The sequence below is a fragment of the Epinephelus lanceolatus genome, chromosome 10 (assembly GCF_041903045.1).
Source record: "Epinephelus lanceolatus isolate andai-2023 chromosome 10, ASM4190304v1, whole genome shotgun sequence".
Taxonomy (NCBI): Eukaryota; Metazoa; Chordata; class Actinopteri; order Perciformes; family Serranidae; genus Epinephelus; species Epinephelus lanceolatus.
In genome coordinates, this window is record NC_135743.1 from 2,616,561 (window position 1) to 2,635,091 (window position 18,531).

At 44.5% G+C, this 18,531-nt stretch overlaps 1 long non-coding RNA gene across 1 annotated transcript; it reads left to right on the plus strand.

Annotated features, from left to right (window-relative positions):
• The first annotated feature begins 290 nt into the window (after window positions 1-290).
• Window positions 291-1,323, plus strand: LOC117265452 (uncharacterized). Its single transcript, XR_004502412.2, has 3 exons — window positions 291-368; window positions 693-806; window positions 960-1,323. It is a non-coding gene; the product is annotated as an uncharacterized LOC117265452 (long non-coding RNA).
• Window positions 1,324-18,531: the final 17,208 nt, after the last annotated feature.

Consider the following 18,531-nt stretch of genomic DNA (forward strand, 5'->3'; position numbering starts at 1 on the left):
TAAGACTACAGACAAAAACCCTGCATCATGACACTGGCTTTTGTTTAAGATCTTTAAGACTTGAAGATCTAAAAATGTTGCTGCACATCTCTGATCTGTCATTAGCATAGTTAGCATGCATTAGCTCTAAGGCTAACTTGGCTTGTTTACTATGGGTGCATTATTAAATCCAATCTGATGCTCTTCATAAATTATCTTCGCGGAAGCAATGCCTTCACGCCTCCGCGTCGTCCATTAATTCCTGATAATGGACACCTCGTCGGGCATTAACCCTTACGTGGCTCCTCTGTAGACTTTTGCTGTTTTGGATGTGGAATCCACAGGAAGACTCAAGACGACTGTAGCCATCGCTGGTGATATTTTTGCAGGTAAAGGTGCCAGCCTACACGTTTAATGCACATTTAGTTGATGAAATGTTATAACTTTTTAAAGTCAGTGTATAGACTACGCATTTCTATAGTTAAAGAATGTAAGAATCACTTTAGGCTTTGATGATCTGACGCTGGGAAATATGAGCAACACACATCAGAGACAGCTTGATATATTTCAGCTTCTTTACACATCATATTTTCCTGTCCACTGTCCAGCGTCAGGAAAGCAGCATTACATCATGTTTTCTTCCTAGATTGTCGCCCTCAGGCTACCGTACTATGACTACTGTCTGCCTCTGTGTGCTGTGTGCTGTGCTACAGGAGACAGGAGTGTTTCAGTATGTTGATGTGCATGAAGATGCAGCTGGTCGGCAGATTTACAGGGACACATGTTGCGGTCGACATCCAGCCTGTCACAGTTATACTTCTCTAGAGGTTTATTTCTAACTCTTCCAAATCAAGCTGTGAATGTTTGTTTGTTTTGGTGTCCTTCAAAACTGCTATAAATGTCATTTGTCATTTGTCATTTACTTGACAAAAAGTCTCAGACTGCCATCGTGTGAAGAGTTTCTGCTTCTCTCTGTTCAGGTCATCCCAGTCTCACTCTGAAGCTGTGGAAATCCAGCGTTTGGTCAGTGACTTCTGGCGTCAGACACCAACAGAAAAAGCCGCCCTTTCACGTTGGTATGATTCGTGGCTGGTCGCTGTTATTGTTTAACGGCACTCGGTGGCGTCAGGTGAAAACACTGTGGGACAACAGTGAAAGTTAAGGCAATGGAAGTCGGAGGCCGGTGTTCCCAGAACGTCAACAAGCAACACACCCAGGGTACCTTGGACGCCATATGTGGACGTGGAAAGTCCATGACCAAACGTCAAGAGGTGATGAGGTCAGAGAATGTGCTGGTCACATTAGACGCCTCTTTTGGTTGGCCAATGATAAAACACTGTCTGAAATCACACATTAAAGCGTGATGCTGCTGCTGTCGTTTGGTTCTGTGCAGAAATGTAAAGGACGTCATATGTGGACGTGGAAAGTCCATGACCAAACGTGGACATGTGACGAAGTCACAGTGAGGATGAGTTGGGTCGTACGTCTCTTTAAACTGAATATCTTAAATTTAATTTATCGATTAATCTGAGAATGTGTCTTTGGGCTCTGGGTCAGTGTGACGCTTACCGGCTGAACAACCTATTAATTCATCAAAAACTGGTCAAATGATGAACTGATAAATAAAATAATTGTCAGATGCACCCTAAGGTGAAACTATAATGTGATCTGCCACCTGTATCCTCGGGGTTTGGTTTGGTTAAGACACAAAAACAAATGACTAAAGTTCAGAGACAGGTGGTGGTCGGGGCTGAAATGTTGACTAGAAACCAGGAAACAAACAGGTAAATAAAAACAGGTTGTTTTCAGCATTCTCCTCTAGTCATGTGTCTCCCATTAAAACACCTGACCTGAGTACTGTTGATCTGAGGCTGTGAACTAAATTAAATATATTGATTACACAGAAGTGACTGACTGCATCAATCAGTCCAGTTTATTTTGGCCAGAGGGCAGAAACTATGAGAGCATGAGATGAGAAACCTGACAGGAGAACAGAAATGAGAGCCGAGGCAATTTAAATAAAAAGACCCTTTTTATTTTTATACATCCGACCCCTCCCCCCGAAGCTGCTCCCCAGAGTCTGAGCGGGAAAATATATTTTCCCTTCTCTTCTTTAAAATGAGGCCATGCCCGCCTGGAGCTGCTCCATCAGGGCAGGTAATAATGGGGCTTCACCCCCTGCACCTCCTCCTCTTCCTCCTCCTCACCCACCGACCCTCCGGTCATGTTTCACCTTCACCCAACACAAATTACAGCCGAGAGCTCGTTACTGCAGAAACATGAGATAATCACAGGTGGAGCTCATGTTTTAAACAGCAGGACACCTGGATCACTAGCATGAAGCTAATCTGTTAGCATGCTCACTGCCAGCTGAGCACGACTGACTGAAGACACTAATATTATAAAGTAACAGACCTCACTGTTTAATGGGGCTGTTTCATTAGACATACTTCAGTAAGACTGATTATGAAAATACATGTGTTAAGTGTTTAGAAGACGTACTCAGATCATTAAGTTAAACTGAAAGCACTCATTATTATGCATTATTATATTTATTGATGCAGTACTGTGTTCATCACTTTAAAGTCCTGTTAAAGCTAAAATAAATGTGTAATGAGTTTGTCACACAACAAAAATGTGCTGTTAATCACGCAGCCAAATTTAAATGATTAGAACAGGCAGCTAGGCAGGCAACAACCACTGACTTTCACCCAGGAGGCCGGTGTTCACTTCCTGTAAGATTGTAAAGCCAAACCCTGTTCTTTGTTCCTACACCCAACCATGTGTGTTGCTGACGAAAAAAAAAGTAAATTCACCGTGTTGTAAGGACGTAGTGCTTTTATTTTGAAAGAGACTGTATCAAACTGTACATTTCCTGTGAAAACAGAAGTGTATTTTGAAAACAGACAATGCATGTAACAGGCTGAAGTTGACACGGCGTCCCAGAACGTCAACAACCAACACACCCAGGGTACCTTGGACGTCATATGTGGACGTGGAAAGTCCATGACCAAACGTGGACATGTGACGAGGTCACAGTGAGGATGAGTTGGTCAGTAAGCCATGATTTCAGGCCCACCCAAAATATCCTGGACTCAGAAATGGTAAAAAACATGAACTGTTCACATGTTCTCAACAAGTATTTTCTAACATGTTAAATGCGTTTAGAAAGAAGTCTCTAATTTTACTTTACCTGGACATTAATGTTGTCGCTGCTAAAGGTGGAGCTCTTTCCATTTACCAACTCAACTCAACTTTATAAAGCACCTTTCACACAAACATGCTGCCCAACATGCTGCACATGGCGAACATGGAATGACACAGACAATTTAAAGGAGAACTCAAACAGCTGCACATAATATTTTTGCAAGACATAATTACAAGGCACCATGGACGTGAAACAACCTCCGAAAAGATCTAACATCAGATACACTTACATCCATCAGTGAATTTAAGGGCATCATAAAGAACATGTGACAGAGACATGTGCTTGTTTTTCTTGAGAGGCCGCCATGTTTGAATAGCTGTTGTTTTATTGTGTATTTTTGTATCATATGCTGTATTTGTTGCATTTGAATGTGTTCTGATTGGCTGCTGCCTCGGCCAGGTCTCCGTAGTAAAAGAGATTTTCAATCTCAGTGGGACTTCCTGCGTAAATAAAGGTTAAATAAATAAAATGAATAAATACATCAAACACTAAGTTTACTACATTTACAAGAAATATGTGTTGTAATAAGCTGTTTGTACAGATGACCTGTGGTCTGGTGCAGAGGTTGTAAATGTTTACTGAGGTGATCCTGATGTGGTTTTCAGAATGTGATGAAACAGAAGTTCTGCTCGCATTAAGACTAAAATAAAAGTTGTGATGTCATACGTCATGGTGGACTCTGGTGTTTCTAAGTGAGACTGACGTTTAATCACTGCTGTGAACGTGTCAGCATCATTTTTCATCTTCACACTGAAACATCCATCATTTGTGTCAGAAATCAGGCCGCTGATGTCTGAGACCACCTGAGATAAGCACACACACACACACACACACACACACACACACACACACACACACACACACACACACACACACACACAATCATGTGCTATATGGACAGTTTTCAGAATAAAAATACATGAAGGACAAAGTGCTGTGAATCAGTGATGGAGCCATAAATAAAATGTGATTTATATGATCGACCTTGAGTCGGTTGTCAGGGTCGTGTTTCTATGAATACTTTCTGAAATTAACTGGAAAGTGCTGAAGTGAGCATCAGGAGCTGAAACTGAAACTGTAAGATTTAAAAAACAAAAACCTTCCTGTTCTTTTTCTTTGAGGGTTTTGTGGTGATGGCTGAAGTTGGATGTTGTCGTGGTCGTGTCGCTGATTGTTGAGCTGCAGACTCTGCGTAATGTGATTCTCTCTTTACTGCCGTCATCAACAACATAATCCTTAAAACCAAGTCGTGTTATTTTTGGGACAGCACCCTCCATGATAGCTGCCGTGTAGGTTGGCCTCTGCTGGTCCTGGTACGCTGCCAGATTTATGGGCACTGCACAAGAAATCACACAATCATGTTATAGACAAAATCTAACTTCTCAAAGTCTGGAAAAAGGCAAAATATTTAATTTAAAAAACAGTCAAGTCTTTGAGACATCTGTCTTAAGTCTTAATCCTAGTACACACTGTGTGATCTTCTTCTGTCCCAGACGAAAGACCATCATGATCATATCTTCGGTCGTGGCTCTAAAACAGTGGTCCAACATCACACTGTGAGAGGTTCAAGGATGGCTGTTGTCATCGTCTGTGATCAAAGACGGCCTGGGATAAAATTTGGGATGACCATCTCACTGTGTGACTGCTGTTACCACCTACGTCTGCTAACCAACCAATAGAAACGCAGCATGAAATGACGCACTGATCAGCACTAAACCCAAACCAACAGACAGACAGCAGCTCGCCATGGAGGCAAAACACCCTAAAAGAAATGTGTGTGATTCCAGCAAAGAGGAAAAGCTTGTGAAGCCTTGTCTGTATGATGTGTCCTCCAGCTCTGACCATGATCGCGTAAAGAAGGACGAAGCATGGAAGGAAATAGAGGCGGAGCTACAGCTGCCAGGTGAGACGCCTAGCAGCTAGCAAACACACACACACACACACACACTGCAGTGTATATAGTGCCCACAAAAGTTCAGTTTTTTGTTGTTTTACATTGTTTGAGACATTTTTTTCTGACATTTTAATATTTTTAAAAATGACAATAATATTTTTGGACATTTTGTTAACATTTTTTTTCTGACATTTTTTGATACTTTTCAGACATTTACAAACACTTTAATAATATTTTTCTGACTTTTAAAAAAAAATATTTTTCAGATATCTAATTAATATTTTTTCGAGCATTTTATTTTTTTTTTCAGACATTTTTTTAATGATAATAATTTTATAAATTTTTATTTTTTATCTATTTTTTTTTTATCTTTAACGTGACCCCATATGTTGTTCTCCACAGTTGGAGTAATAACCCTGCAGCATCACTCAGTATGTGAAGCTGTTAATCGTACGTCGTCGCCTGTGACTCAGTGACGCTGTCATCGTACAGTCTGCAGACATCAAACCTGATGTTGTACCCAAGTTAATCAGATCCATGTGGCACAGTGCAGCTTCTCAAGTCCCAAGTCATGAATACCAAGTCAAGTATTTTATCAGTGTTAGCCAAGCAAGTCTAACGTCCTCACACCTTAAGTCTGACTCGAGTCAAGTCAAACACATGAACATAAATCTGACAGAGGGTAGAATGGAGCGTGAGATGGATCGGCGGTTTGGTGCGGTGTCTGCAGTGATGCAGGCGCTGTGCCAGACCATCGTGGTTCAGACGGAGCTGAGTCAGAAGGCAAAGCTTTTGATTTCCTGGTCCATCTCCGTCCCAACTCTCACCTATGGTCATGAGCTCTGGGTAGTGACTGAAAGAATGAGGTCACAGATACAAGCGTCTGAAATGAGTTTCCTCTGTAGGGTGTCTGGGCTCAGCCTTAGAGATAGGGGGAGGAGTCAGATATCCGGAGGGAGCTCGGAGTAGAGCCGCTGCTCCTTCATGTTGAGGTGGTTCAACATCTGATCAGGATCCTCCTGGGCGCCTCCTGTTAGAGGTGTTCTGGGCACGTCCCACTGGTAGGAGGCCCCGGGGCAGACCCAGAACACACTGGAGGGATTATATATCTCATCTGGTCTGGGAACACCTCAGGATCCTCCAGGAGGAGCTGGAAAGTGTTGCTGGGGAGAGAGACGTCTGGGGTGCTTTGCTTAGCGTGCTTGCCCCCGCGGCCCAGGATAAGCAGATGAAACTGGATGGATGGATGGATGGATGGATGGATGGATGGATGGATACCACGGCGTGCTGTGAATTTTTGCTTAATTCTGATTTTTATTGATTTTCTGTGTATCTGTACTATTTCTGTCTTTGTGCAGCTGCAACAATTGAATCTCTCCTCTGGGATCAATAAAAGCTTCTTATCTTCAGATCTGACTCATGGTGTGACTGTGTTTAGCTGACATCAGCTCATTATCCAACCAGACTCCGTTTACCCTCTGTTAGTTACAGATGTGTTTTTTTTTTTAGGTGGTTTTTCTGATCTAATCGTGTATTTTACAAAGTGCAGTGTGAATATTTGATATTTCATACAAGTCTGTGGAGCTCTGATGTTAACAGACAAAGTGAGGTGTAAATTATTAAAGCTCAGAAAAGGTAAAGAGAACATTTGGATCTTTGTTCAGCTCATACAAAGTGAAAAAGTCTCTCAGCTCCGTGTCTCTGATAAAGTCTGGACGTGTGTGACTGAACGAGCCTGATTATAAAAACATGTTCAATTATTAACAGTCAATTAACATGATGGGCTGGAGTCAGTGTGGAAGTGTGTTTCTCTGCAGCTTAAATTATTTCTGCTGCGAGGACACTCCCCATTAAATAGCCATTAAAATGAAGCTGAGCAGAAATGTCCCAGCAGACGCTCGATCCAGGGGTCAGAGGTCAGCTCAGGCCTGTGGGAGGAGGACCTGGAGTCGCCCCTCCCCCTCCTCAGGTACATCCACCATCCATCTTCCCTCACCTCCAGAGAGACGACATAAATCACGCTGCCACGCCGGGGCTGAGGCGGCGTTAATGATCCTGACGAGGAGCAGCGTTTCTTGTCAGCGTGTATCGAGCGCCATCGCTCTCTCTGACTTATTAACGCTGAAATACCAAATCATTCGTCTCACTTTACACGTGCTCGGGTGTTTTTTCTGCTCAGGTCGGCTGTTGAGCGTCGGCCTCGCTGCTGTCACCTGCAGATAAACAGTCGGGGGAGGGGAGCCTGTATTCACTCCCCGAACGGCTCGCTGAGAAGTCATCCAGCGCCGTAATAAGCAGGTTCGCCCACAACAATGGAGCAGATGGAGGTTTCTCTCCGTAGTCATTGTCTCAAAGTCCTCCGTAATGATGTTTCTGTGCAGACCATCATTATTGTTTACATGATGGTTTCTATAATGAAGGGTCAGTTCATCCAAATTACACAACAGCACATTGCTTCACCTTCGTCTCGTGGTATCTCTGCACGCAGAGACAATTAATCCTCAAACTGAGTCCTGGCTCTTTATTTATTCATTGTCTCATCTGTCGCTCTGCGTCATGCAAACTCTTCACTCCCTCCATGTTTACCTTTAAAAATTCATCCTAATGTTCATCACCACAGCTTTGGTTACATCAGTACGACTGAGTCACTCTGCTCAGAGCACTGTCTGTGTAGGCAGCAGCTGAAATGAATAGTTTTATAATAATGTATAGACTTGTAGATTTCTAGTTTTCTGTGTGAGCTCACACACATTGAGACACTCGAGCCTTCTGAACAAGGTGCTCATCAGATAAACATCCACCAACACTCACGTTATCCTATCATGGCTTGCCTAAAGATACTTTGACATGCGCCACGGATCAAACAACCAATCCTCCAATTAGTGGACGACCCTCTCAGCTCTTGAGCCATATCAGCCGCTGCATATGTAAAAGACAACGGCCCTCATTTATCAACGTCGTATAAACCAGCGCAGATCAGAGTGCGGAAATCATCTTAAGAGCTATAACCGAAAAATGGCTGAAGGCAGAGGCTCCTACGATGGAGGACTGGGTGGATGTAATACATGATATATATGTGATGGAGAAGTTGACTTTTTCTTCCAGATTGGAACTGGATAAATGTCATTCTTGCTATTATTAGTTATGCATAAACATACCTGCTCATTGATTTTCGCCACAGCTCCCGCACTGAATTCCCCGTGAACTACAGAACTCCCATGATGCTTTGCAAGCTGTCATTCCGATCGAGACTGGCCAATAGAGACGGGTCTTGCTTTCAGTTTAGGCCCCGCCCACCAGGTTCAGCTTTTTACTTGCAAAACTTTTTGACTTGCAAACGGAAAAAAATGACTCGCAAACAAAACTTTAGGATTTGCATTTTTTAATCAATCATTTTTTACTTGCAATAAAACAGTTTTTGATTACAATATTGATACTTTTGCTCTCAAATCTTTTTTGATTGCAACACCTCCTCTGTTTGATTGAATAATAGAGAAACAAATGTAGCTCCATAGGCATAAGGTAGTTATAACGGGCCCCAGTGCACATGTTAAGTATGGATCCTTGGTCACGCCATTGTGCACATATCGTCTCATCACATGATCAAACAGAGACTCAACACTGGACAACATCAGCGTATTTTTTACCCAGCAATCATCTGTATGTGACAAAAAAATACCAAAAAATATTAATTTAATTCAATCCTTTTATATTTTATGTAGAGTTTGAATGAGCATGTAATGTTACTATTTTACAAAAAAAAAAACATGACAGATGAGTTTACCTTCTTCAAGGGCAAATATAGCAAATGGCACTCATACTCGTACTCGTCGTCCTCCGCTTATCCGGGTCCGGGTCGCGGGGGCAGCAGCCCAGACAGTCCTCTCCCCCGCCACTTCCGTCAGCTCTTCCGAGGGAACCCCGAGGCGTTCCCAGGCCAGCCGGGTGATGTAGTCCCTCCAGCGTGTCCTGGGGCGGCCCCGAGGTCTCCTCCCGGTTGGACATGCCCGAAACACCTCCCAAGGGAGGCGTCCGGAAGGCATCCTTACCAGATGCCCGAACCACCTCAACTGGCTCCTCTCAATGTGGAGGAGCAGCGGCTCTACTCCGAGTCCCTCCCGGATGTCCAAGCTCCTCACCCTATCCCTAAGGCTGAGCCCAGCCACCCTCATCACAAACTCATTTCGGCCGCTTGTATTCATGACCATAGGTGAGGGTTGGAACGTAGATCGACTGGTAAATCGAGAGCTTCGCTTTCTCCCTCTTCACCACAGTGGACCGGTTAAGCACCTGCATCACTGCTGACACCGCCCCAATCCGCCTGTCAATCTCCCGCTCCATCCTACCCTCACTCGTGAACAAGATCCCGAGATACTTAAACTCCTCCACCTGAAGCAGGACCTCCTTTTGAATTTAATGAGAGTTTGAACATAGGCATATTAATGAGGCAGCAGTCACTCATAAGGGCCCACTGTCCACCCAACACACTGTTGGAGGGCCCACACTCTCTATGGGCCCCACACCTCACAGGCCCCAGCGCAACCACACTGTATGCACGTCTATATTTATGGCGTTGGTTCCATAACTTGTTTACATGTGATGTGCATGAGAGGGGAGGAATAGGACAGAGAGTACAGAGTGTTTGTCTATGTTGTGTTTTTCTGTGGGAATTTTATTATGTAATTTGTAATTTGACTCTCATCCCAGCTGCTTCACACTTATTCCCCCCGTTTTAAAAAATACATGTGGTTGAGGCCTGAGGCTGCTTTCACACCTGCCCTGTTTGGTTCAGTTCAGTCGAACTCAAGTTAATTTGCCCCCTCAGTGTGGTTCATTTGTGCAGGTGTGAACACAGCAAAACAACCGGACTGAGACCTTCTTGAAGAGGTGGTCTCAGTCCGGTTCCAAAGGAACTCTGGTGCGGTTGGTTTGTGGTGAGAAGGTGTTCCGACCTGGATGTGAAGCAACTGCAGTCACATGACACATTGTTTGGGTTAAACATGAGCATGTTACAGTCCTGGAGGATTATTAATGTGCACCTCCTCCTGTACTGCCTTAATATGCACATTCAGCACATCCAATGCATCAAAACATTGTTTTCTAGTTGGAGCCGCGCCTCGTTTTCAAACTGTATGGTTTGACTAAAATGAACAATGACAGCAATATAGTCCACGATGAGCAGCGCTAAAATCAACCTGCGTAGTTGTCCCTCCATTGTGACATTAGAAAGTGTCACATTTATCTTGCAAGTGTACTCTTCTTCAACGTTTGCTTTACTTCCTGGATTTTTCCTACATGGAAATTCTGACCAATCAAGAGCAGCTTTCTCACACAAGGCATTTGATCTGGTCCTCTTGTAAATGCTGCCGTGAAAACACGAACCAACTCTAGGCAATTATACAACTTTGGAACAACATGAGTCCCTGATTCAGACCAGAGGAGACCACTCTAGGGCTGACAGCAGCCTCAGATTACGACCACTTCAGTTGTCATTGTGTCCCAGATGGTTTTATCCTCGACCGTCTAAAACCAACAAATGGAAAACCTGCCTGTTACTGATGTGACAGTTCCATGTTTGAATGGAGAGTTTAAGAGGTGATGTAATAGGAACGAAGGGTCCAAAACCTGCCGAGTGTCTCGTTATAACTGATGAAGATAGCCCAGATAGCACACATACATCTGGCCGACGTCGGCCTGAGGACGACACATCGGCCCTGAAGACAAGACGTTAAATTTAATACTCTTTTGTCCCAGCTCATCAAACGTCTCTGTTACGTCGGCTTTGGGTCGGCCCAGTGCCGTAGAATGTCTGCCCACATACGGAAGTCGCCAATGAAGGCGGAATTTCATCTCCGTGGTGTTTGTTTGGAACTGAGCTCGCAGCACACAGCATCTCATCGCAGTTGGTTTCAGGTAAGCTAACTGGAATAAATTGGCGGAAATTGGTTTGTTGTTTATTCTGTGACCATTAAAAGAGGTTCCTGGTGAGTGGCGAGGCGCGACTGGGTGTATATAGCTTAGCACATGTCCCCACCAACTAACGTTATCTTTCGTTAGCTGTTAGCTAGTTTAGCGGTTTAGCTCATGCTAGCTAACAGGCTACAACTCTGGTGTTTTCATTTTATTTCCCCTAGTTGACGTTATCTGCTCATCTGGTCATCGTGAGCACTCGTTTTGGGTTAAAGTGGAAGTGCCGGAGCTGCCACCTGTGGTCCCGCGGCCCCCCGGCCCCCCGGCCTGACCTCTGGGGCCCTGGACATGTGCTCAATTGTCTGGGAGAGGAGCGGAGAGGAGTTTTTCGGAGATGAAGGACTGATTGTTGAGCTGCTGTTAACAGTTAACAGAGTTAACGCCGGATCCCGTTATTTAACAGTTTCCACACTAAATGAAGCAGAGTGACGGACCCACACCCTTCAATCTGGCTAAAAGACAGCTGAAATGCTAAAAAAAAAAAAAAATACAGTGGTGAAGTTGGGATTTGTTTCTTGAAGTCTTAGCGACGTCTTGGCAATGAGCAAACGCTCTCCCTGCTACGTCTTAACGATCTAAACTTGACACATCGGGAGAGAAGTTATAACTCTGAGGGCTGTTATTGAATTTAATGAACGATGTTGACATTATAAAGTTAGTCAGAAGTTTTGCAGCTCAGACCAGAATCAATGAGACAACAGTCATTGACCTCCAGCAGAAACACACGCTGTGTCTGCAGAGCTGAAGTAGCTACATCAGTGTGTGTTCAGCAGTCGATTTGGAGCAGCATCACTGTCCACGCTGCTGAGGAGAGGGGAGAGCAGTGGATTATGGGTAACACTTCAGTCAAACCGACCGCCACCAACGATTTTTTAAAAGCTAAAGAGGCTGTTAGAGAGCGAAGTGCCGCAGCGCTGATCCAATTTACAGAAACATCAAGTAACTGCAGTCAGCAGGGATGAGACACACACACACACACACACACACACACACTTTAAGCGCTGCCAGCTCAGCTGTGTCGTCACATTTTCCTCATTAAAGCTGCACAAAGTTTGCAAGTTGAGGATTCTTCCTCTCAGAGAAACGATGAAGCTGCAGCCAGAAGACTGAAGCTTCACTAACAAGATAAAAACAGCAGAGATCGATGTTCAGAGCTGAGAACAGAGAAGAAGAAGAAGAAGAGACCAACCCTTCGCTTTAACCCGCCACTACAGACAAAACGCCTGCTATCAGATTCTGATGAACCACTCATCTCTCATAAAACAGAAATTAAAGAGTGAGAAGAGGAAATCTGAGCTCACAATCAATTTACAACCAGTGGTGGAAAAATGGAACTTAATACATTAGCAAGTACAAATCTGAAGCACTTGTAGTTTACTCATTCCACTCAGTGCTCCTTTATACTCCTCCTCTTCCTCTTCCTCCACATCTCAGGAGGTTAATATTGTATTCTTACTGCTCTACATTTGTCTGACAGATGACAGTTTTTCATCCCCTTCATGTCCAGTGGAAACCATGTATCTCCAGATGTGCTGATGTTGAGTGTTTGTGATGAACTGAAGGATGAAGTGTTCGTTAAGGTGTTGAGAAAAGTCCGAGTGTACGGACGTACACGGACGTACACGGATGCAGAGCTCATTGAAACTGAAGAGCAGACGAGGAGAGAGAGGGAGCAGCAACAGGCAGAGGAACATGTCTGAATGCAGCTAAAGGTAAACACACACGTTCATTTCTCCTTTCCGTTATGTTGTCAGATAATTATACTAACAATCCGAGCCTATCTGTGTGAAAAAAAAGCACTTTTAGTGGACGTATTTTGATGTTGTTTGACGCTGTCTGAGTGCCCCGGCCGGCCAATTAATGCTTGTCACATGATCAGAGTCCTGCGTGGGTGCATTTTTGAAAACTTTCACCTGCCCGTACCTGTAAAGCTCAGTACCAGAACCGACCCGTTAACCATCATTATGTCTAAGTCAATAGACGTTTGAGATGGCTAGGCCATGTGCTAAGAAGGGAACAGGGCCGGATTACGAGAGTCGCCTTATGATGGACACCACCAGGCAAAAGAAAACCCGAAAGGCCCAAAACCAGTTGGCGCAGAGCTGTAACACTGGAGTTGGAAAAGATGAACATGCTACATTATTGAAAGTTTAAAGCTGAAGTGACTCAATGATGACCTTTGGTTTCACACAGGACACAAACAGCAGTCTCCTGGGTGAAGGTCCTGTGTTTGTTTGACCTGTCCACCACTCCGATCTCCTTCCCACGCCAACTTTCTTGCTCTACCTCTTGTGTGATGATGACCAGGGTGTTTGTATCATCACAACCAAGGATCCTAATGGACTTTGTTTCCTCAGTGCTGGTGATCATTTTAACACATAACATCCCACCACCATGTGATGTGTTGTTAAGAGGCTGTGGTTGTTTTGTGGGTGCAGAACTTTAGTTGTAGTGGAGTATTTTCCCAGTGTGATATCAGTACTTATACCTCTGAATACTTCTGCTGTATGTAGAGTCTGATAGACGCCACTGAATCACCACGGCAGGTGCAGCTACCTGTTCTCCACACCAAATTACCTTTTCATAGATGGACTAGAGCTTTGTGGACTTCTGTTGCCCTGGGTTTGCCTCTTAGGCAGTGTATTTATGGAGGCTGTTGAGTCTGTGACAGAGCTGCAGGAACAATTTACATGGCATTTGTAATTCTTTTTTGTGTGTGGTTGATTGAAAAACCTCTGACCTGATTGTGTCCCTCCACTCCTGGAACCAAACCCTGCTTATAAATATACAGCCGCCTGCCTCAGTGCGATTAATCAAAGAAAGTTTATCCTTGGATGAGAATTCACAAACTTTGCACTTTGCAGTCAGACTTGGGTGTGTTTGATTTGGGTCACATAGACTCTCTGGGTGCACTTAATCAGTGATTTGTAATTAAAATCCCCTCCTTACCTTCTTAGAGGTGTAATAATGCTAACCCAGGAGTCATCCTTTATTTTGTTGCATTGTTGCACAGTTTTCGACCTGTTCATAAGATACTGATGAAGGTGCAGCTCCACAACATGCACCCCCCGACTCCCTGAATTAATCAGAGAAGTTCACAACTTATCTACATCTGTTGATTAAAATATGTGGGTAAAGCTCTGAAAATGATAAAATACAAGTTGAGATTTTTCCAAACAGAAACATCTTTCTTCAATTATTTGGCACAAATGTCCGTAAGTGTTCCAACAATCTGCACATTCAGCTCAGTGGATCTGTTGAAACCACAGACGACTGGTTGACTGTATGAGCAGAACATTATAAAGACGGTATCACAGAAGCTCGTGTGAAGTGGAACAGATGAGTACGTGAGTGACGTCAGTGTCACCGGCACACGCTGCCGCCGTTAAAGATGTGGACAGTCAACTCTGACTGGCAGAAAACAGATCAACATCAGACATGAGAGTCCTGCGAGGAGTCTGGGTTTTTCTGAGGGGCGTTCTCAAACTCTTTTATTTGTTGTAGATCTTTACAACAGTTCCCTGAAACAACAAAGCAGGCGTCCTTATTGCACGATCCAAAATCTATGTAAAAAAGTGCCATTTTCAGCGTATAGCTTGTTAGCTTGGAGGTGTTTGTTGTTGTTTCCCGTAGCAAAGGGAATTTGGAAATGGTAGATGGAAATAGCAGAATGAAGAGAGAACGCCGGCTGAAATAAGTGACCCAATGGGAGGTTTAGGACCTGTACACCTGCCGTGTCTTTAATCACCTGGAGAACATGAGGTCAGGCACTGGGCTCTACTCATGTGCCTTTTTTGTGCCAGCTTTCAAGATCCCAGCGGCAGGTTGCGTCTGAGTGCAGAGCTGATCTTCTTCCAGGAGCTGTTAATAAGTGTGTAGGCCTGTCGTCTGTGGGACAGATGTAAAGCTCTGGGGAGCCCTGCGCTAACATGATCAACGTCTCCGTGTTTATCAGACTGAATATTTACAGAAGAAGGGAAAGATATCTGTGATTGGTTGGTCCTCGTCACGTGACATGTGGTGCGTGATGCTGCGTTCCAGAAGTTGAACTCTGTTTATCTCACAGTGCAACGGCTGTGCCCTGAAAAATAGGCCCTTGTGAATGCGTGCACGACGGCATCGCCCTGGCGTTTTAGCACGCCTGCTGTGAGTCTACGCTGAAAACAATGAATTTGAGGGCGCAAAAAACACACCATATGTACGGTTCCTTATAGCTACAGTCTACATCTGCTGAGTCAAAAATCTAAAATCACTCACTTTGAGTTTCTTTGAATAAAATCTGCAGAAGGCGTCAGCAGCATCTGTGAGCACTCACATGAAGAAAACACGCTCCACACTGTAAAAACCAGACCGCTTATTTTCCATCCTTCAGATTCAGAGTAATGTGTTCTTCTCACCATCATTAATATAAACTAATCTTTAATTGGATCTTTGACAAAGTTCTGATCAGTGATGCAGAGTGAAGTGAGTGTGACAGCCTGCAGCTTCTCTCTGACTGATGATGCTCGACACATTCATGAATACACAATCGCTCTCGTGTCAGCTTTCATTTCAGATTCATGTGTTTCGGTCATTTAACACACAGCGGAGGAAAAAAAAAAACTTCAAAACAAAAAGTAATTGGCTTTTTTAATTGAACGATATGTTTGAGTTGGCTGGAGAGGGATTCAGACTGTGGAGCCTTTGTTGTGACTGCTGCAGAGTTATATATTAGTTTTTGTGTCATGATCCTCCAGCGTCTCCACAGACTCCTCAGGTGATCAGCACCTTTAAATTCTGCATCGTTGGTTTATGTTTCACTTCAGATGAGCGTGCCCAGAACACCTCTAACAGGAGGCGTCTAAGAGGATCCTGATCAGATGTTGAACCACATCAACATGAAGGAGCAGCGGCTCTACTCCGAGCTCCCTCCAGATATCTGACTCCTCCCCCTATCTCTAAGGCTGAGCCCAGACACCCTACAGAGGAAACTCATTTCAGCTGCTTGTATCTGTGACCTCATTCTTTCAGTCACTACCCAGAGCTCATGACCATAGGTGAGGGTTGGGACGGAGATGGACCAGGAAACCAAAAGCTTTGCCTCCTGGCTCAGCTCCCTCTTCACCCAGCCCTGCGCAGTCTGCAGTAGGGCATTAACAGAAAAGTCGATTTGTCGACATGTCGACGTCAGTGGCACAAGTCGACACCCCCCGGGAGGAGCCGACAAGTCGTGTGTTTTTTTCCCCTCTCTCTCTCTGTGTGCTTGTGTACGGAATGCAATCGCTGCCTCTGATTGGCTTATGCTGATACTTTATCCTTGACGTACTCGGGTGTACTATAGGCGGAGCAGACTCCAGTCATTCGGGCTTTCATAGTCGAGCGCACTTCCGCGATGTAGTTTCCTGTAAAAATGTCCGTGACAAATCCCCGCGATGTGAAAAATACATGCCTAGCAGTCAGTGGTGCACGGAGCAGAGTCCGCGCAGTCGTAAAATCTGAGCTTTGCGCGCACAGGGCTTGCGGACGTCCGCTTTGAGTCTGCGCGGACCTCCGCAGAGTCCGTTCTGCGTACGTTCCGCCCGAGTATGTTCGGGCCTTGACAGACACACATCACATGTGTGGAGATACTTCACTTTCCTCCGCCGTGTCAATGTGATGACGTCATCAAATGACTTGTCGACTCGACTTCAACTTTATTGACAGATAAGTCAACCTAAAAAATATCAAAGTCGTTAATGCCCTAGTCTGCAGCACTAAATCAGCATCCATTTCACGCTCCATTTTACCCTCACTCAGGAACAAGACCCTGAGATACTTAAACTGGCTTGGGGCAGTAACTCTCTACTGCCCTCACCATCCTGGAGGGAAGAAATGTGCCTGCTGTAGCTGGTGAACATGCTAATACTGGTCAGTAACAACCATGAATGACTATTTGTTTTGCAGTTACTGCAGATTTAAGGATGAACAATTGAAAAGTGAGGCTAAAGTGTTAGAAATCAGGGGCGGGAGGGTTAGTTTAATCGACCTCTTCCATGCAGGAAGCGTCGTCTTCACCCTCGCCTTCTAGGGGAGGAATCACATCTGGGATGGATGTGGATGTGGCCTCCTCTGCGGGGACATCGTCGTCATCGATACACAGTTCAGCTCTGTGTAAATGTCATTTTCGTCTCACTAAATCTAAAATAGCTGTCAAATGTAACACTGCTGGGCACAGCAAAGATCACCTGAGCACACTCACAAAATAGACGATGCTAGAAGCTCAGCAACTTGTCAGAGTTCACTGGACCTGATGTCTGTATCCACAGGTGCTTGCGGGCCTTTTTGTTTCATCACCTGCAGCGGTCTGAGGCTGAGGCGTGGGTCAGGGTGTGTCCTCTGGTTCATGATGAAGTGCAGCGCTCACACTCTGTTTGACACAGTTTGTGTCGCCGCTGTTTGACCTTTCAGAGACATTTCAGACAACAGAATAAACTCAGCTGACCTTTGATGCTCAGACACACTCTGCTGGGATATTGACCACACACACACACACACACACACACACACACACACTAGTATTACTGTAGAACCTTCACTGATGTCCTTTAAAGAGCCCTCAGGGTCCAGTAGTGATCAGGAATTGGTCTCTAAATGATCAGTTGATTGACTGATCTCCTTCCATCTCCTCGACCTTTTCTTCTTCCTCGTCTTCTTCTTCTTTTCTCCAGCGGTTGATGGAGCACAGATGGTGGAAGCGTCACCCGAATAATCTTTAATCTGAGCTCCACCTGTGCAGACGGTCTCGTAACACAGTCCAGACTGAAGGAACACAAACTAAATAAATTCACCACCACTGCTTGATAAAAGGGTGGAGGAGCCTACCCCAGCTGACACTGGGTGAGAGGCAGGGTTCACCCTGGACAGGTCACCAGACTATCACAGGGCTGACACATAGAGACAAACAACGATTCACACTCACATTCACATCTACGGACAATTTAGAGTCACCAATTAACCTGCATGTCTTTGGACTGTGGGAGGAAGCTGGAGCACCTGGAGGAAACCCACGCTGACACAGGGAGAACATGCAACCACTAACCAGGAGAAGTTTCAGCTGGCTGTAATTTGCAGTCCTCACTGATAGATGCCACCAAATCTCTATAAATCTTACAAACTGGAGTTTTAAACCAGGCTGCGCTGTGCTGATGTACGACGTGCATGTTGTCTATGTAAATGTTGTTTGAGTGCACACAACATGACAACAGCAGAGTAGCTGCATATGTTCATGACAAGATATTGTAGAGACACAGACAGTTTTACTGTTGAAACACAAATACATAGAGGACAGAATCTTCTCCATCGTTCCAATCGATCCTGACGCTAAAATCAATCTTTAAAATCAAAGCATTGTATGGATATTTTGGTATTGATCCATCCACGCCCTCATGAGACTTGACTCAGCACTTGTTTGTCTTGATGTGAAGTCGCTGACTTAAAAAAAATCAATGACTTTGTTCCTCTG